The following is a 3,046-nucleotide window of genomic DNA, read 5'->3' as shown; positions in this document are numbered from 1 at the left end:
AGAGCTTGGCCACTGCCCAGGCTCGTGGGGCTTCTGGCAGAGCTTTAGGCAAGTCACGTTTTCCCTCTTGAGCCCATAATCTGGCTATAAGCTTTATGGGGAGGTGGAATCTTGCTGCTGGGAATGGCTCGGGTCAAACTCAGTTTGAACTCTGCTTTATCCTAGAACTTTTCTGTGCCAGCTATGAAAGCAGCTTGAACTTTCCTTTAAAAATATCCTGAGTATGCAACCCTGCTGTGGTCCTTAGGAAATAATCTTTGTGTGCACTGGTTAATTGTTTATCCATTAACCAACTGCATCAGTTAATGAGACAAGACGAGCCTGGCTGTACCTGGCACAGAGGGGAGGAGAGGAGGAGAGAGGATGCACATCCTTTCCATGTGGACTCTTCCTCCAGCCCTGTGGATGTGGCATTTATCTGCTGGTTTCCTTCAGGCGGCTGCTAGCATGGTGTGTACAAAGTGTTTGGGCTCTTCTTGGGTCTGTGCAGACCTCTTCTTGTAGAAAGTGCATGAAGTTTCCATTGAGCAACAGCATCTCTTCAGACTCAGAAACCCCCTCTATTTTGTTTCTAAATGTGAATACAGACAGAAGAAACATAAAGCAAGATGCTGCTTTATGTACCACTAAAGATGGCTAAAAAAATTCATAGTGTGGAGCGCTGCGTGAAAAAGAAAATGGGATTTTATTGTGTATGTTGGTGCAGAGCGGGGCAGCTCTGGGCTCCCCCCTGCCTCCCCCAGGGTTATTTGGGAAAGCCTGGTGGTGTGGCCTCCCATCCTGGGAACGCTCTTTGTGCGTGCCTGCTTTCTGGGGAGAAAATCAAACCTCTGAAGCCAGGCTATATCTGATGGAATGACTTCAGTGCTAGAAGAACGTAAGAGTGTACCTTGTGCTCTCTGAGCAATTGAAGTCCCTGCAGTACAGTGTTAGTAGTAGGTAGGAGTAACACTTGTGATGTGGGAGCTGGCTTCCCATCCAGCCAGGCACGATGAAGGAGCCATAAGGCACTGCTGGTGCCAAATTCCCACTGTGGGTGGCTTTGCAGGCTGCACAGGGCAGTGGGTCACAGCAGTGGTTGCATCGCCCCTGGTCAGTGTGTCCCAGCTGTGGCATGAATGCCAATTCCCTTTTTGCCCTCCCTGGACAAGGGGAATATCCAGGAGTATCCGTCTGTGGGTTTGGGTTATTCAGCTGGATCCCTTGCAGTGACATGTGGTGGCATCCCCAGCCACTGGTGGAATGTGGCAGAGCCACCAAGAGCTCTTGCTCCTTAGATGAAGCGGTTGGTTCTGCATTTATTTTGGTACAGGAGATTGACCCAGTTTTTCTGGATTCAAGTCTGTGTGCAAACGGATGGGTGTTTTTTTTCTGAAGGCAGCTGATTTTAACATGTTTTTGGGCTTACATGATATCAGCCTTATGTAGTAAGAAAATTATGTACTCGTTTCAAGAGGGAATGATAATAAAGAATGTTCTTTCAAAAGCAGCTAAACACATGAATTATTAAAATGTTAAATTATTTCCAAATTACAGTATATCCAGCTCTTTCTGTGGAGCTCACTCAAGAATAATTCCACAGCGTTCTTTGCAGAATTTAACATCAGAAATGTCACACTTTTTTTCTATTTTTCTTTTTAATCATTCTTTTACGTAATAGCTTCTCTGAGTATAAATGGCCATCCTTGTATTGGCTTGTGTAAGATGCTGCTGGTTTGCCCTGTCTGTGTTTTTTCAGCGTAGCAGTCGAGCTGTGACATTTGTTGCAGAGCAGAATAAAGATTGAAGGGGCTTTCTAGAAGAGAGATGCCCAGGAGCTGGAGCTTGGCTGCATGTAGGGACCAGCAGCCAGGTCCTCAGCCACATAGCTTGTTGCAGAGCCTGGAGGAGGAAGAAAAAGCAGCTTTGCAAATATTCAAGAGCACTGAAAGCTTGATTATTTTTTTTTTTTTCCTTTTTTGTTTTTTTTTTCTTCCTTACCGGTTTTTGTCCTGACTGAGGCTGTTGGTATGGGTGGGTGGGGATAAAGGTTGGAAGTGCTGAAGTCATCAGTGCCAAACATCTCTGCCCAACTGCCATGAGCAGGCAACAGCCTTCCCAGTGCTTGCTATGCCTCACAAAGGGGTCTTGGGCTGGTCCCCTGCAGCCACCTCAGCTGTAGTGAGGGGTGTGAGCTCCCTGGGTGGCTGTTGGAGGGATGAGCACAAGGGTGAGCTGCAGTGTCCACCCATCTTGCTTCCAGGCTTTCTGTGGGCATCAGGGTGCCCCTGACCCAACAGTGCTCCCCTGGGACTGGGACATTTCAGCCTGTTGAGAGGGTGGAGTCATGGGAGAGCACGAGGCTTGCAGATGCCACAGGCGGTTGTGTAAGGTGTGTAGGGATAGAGGAAGTCTTCCTGATGCCAGGAGTTTATATCCCTAGTTCAGTCAAAGGAAGAACTCTTGATTAAAAACACGTACTGATTTTCTGAGTGAGCTTTTCCTCTGTGGATCCTAACCTGGGAAACGTAGCATTGTGTGAGTTAAGTCTAGGATTTGGCCAAGCATTCTTGTGGTTTGTGCTTGTCCTGGTGCATCGTCATTATTACGGAGCTAGCTGAGATGGTCAGGTGAGTTGATGAAGAAGCTTCTTTGCTTTCCCATTGAGGTCAATGTGTGAAGGTACTGCTAAGCCACAACCAACCCCCTGCAGGTTTTTGTAGCTGGAAAGATAAATATGTTTTCTGTTTTTGAAATACAACTGGAGTGTATGAGTCCTGTGGTCACTAGCATCAGGTGAAATTTCCTGTGGTGGCCTGAAGCTACCTGTGCATTTCCACTGCTCTGGGCAGTGGCCTCCTGCAGCTGCAGGGCTGGGTGTTCTACATCGGCTCTGTAGGGTGGGGTGGTCGATGAAGGTGGGTGAGGGGCTGGAGGGAAGATGGAGCCACACAGCACAGGGGTTTCCCTCAGCCCCCCTGGGCCCGGGCGTCGTGGAGGAGGTGATGGCAGCCCTGCTCCTTCTGCTTCCCCAGTGCCCTGCGGCCCCAGGGCGCAGGTCCCTGAG

This window comes from Merops nubicus, unplaced genomic scaffold, assembly GCF_000691845.1.
Source record: "Merops nubicus isolate BGI_N331 unplaced genomic scaffold, ASM69184v1 scaffold9150, whole genome shotgun sequence".
NCBI lineage: Eukaryota > Metazoa > Chordata > Aves > Coraciiformes > Meropidae > Merops > Merops nubicus.
Note: the sequence above shows the minus strand (reverse complement) of the source record.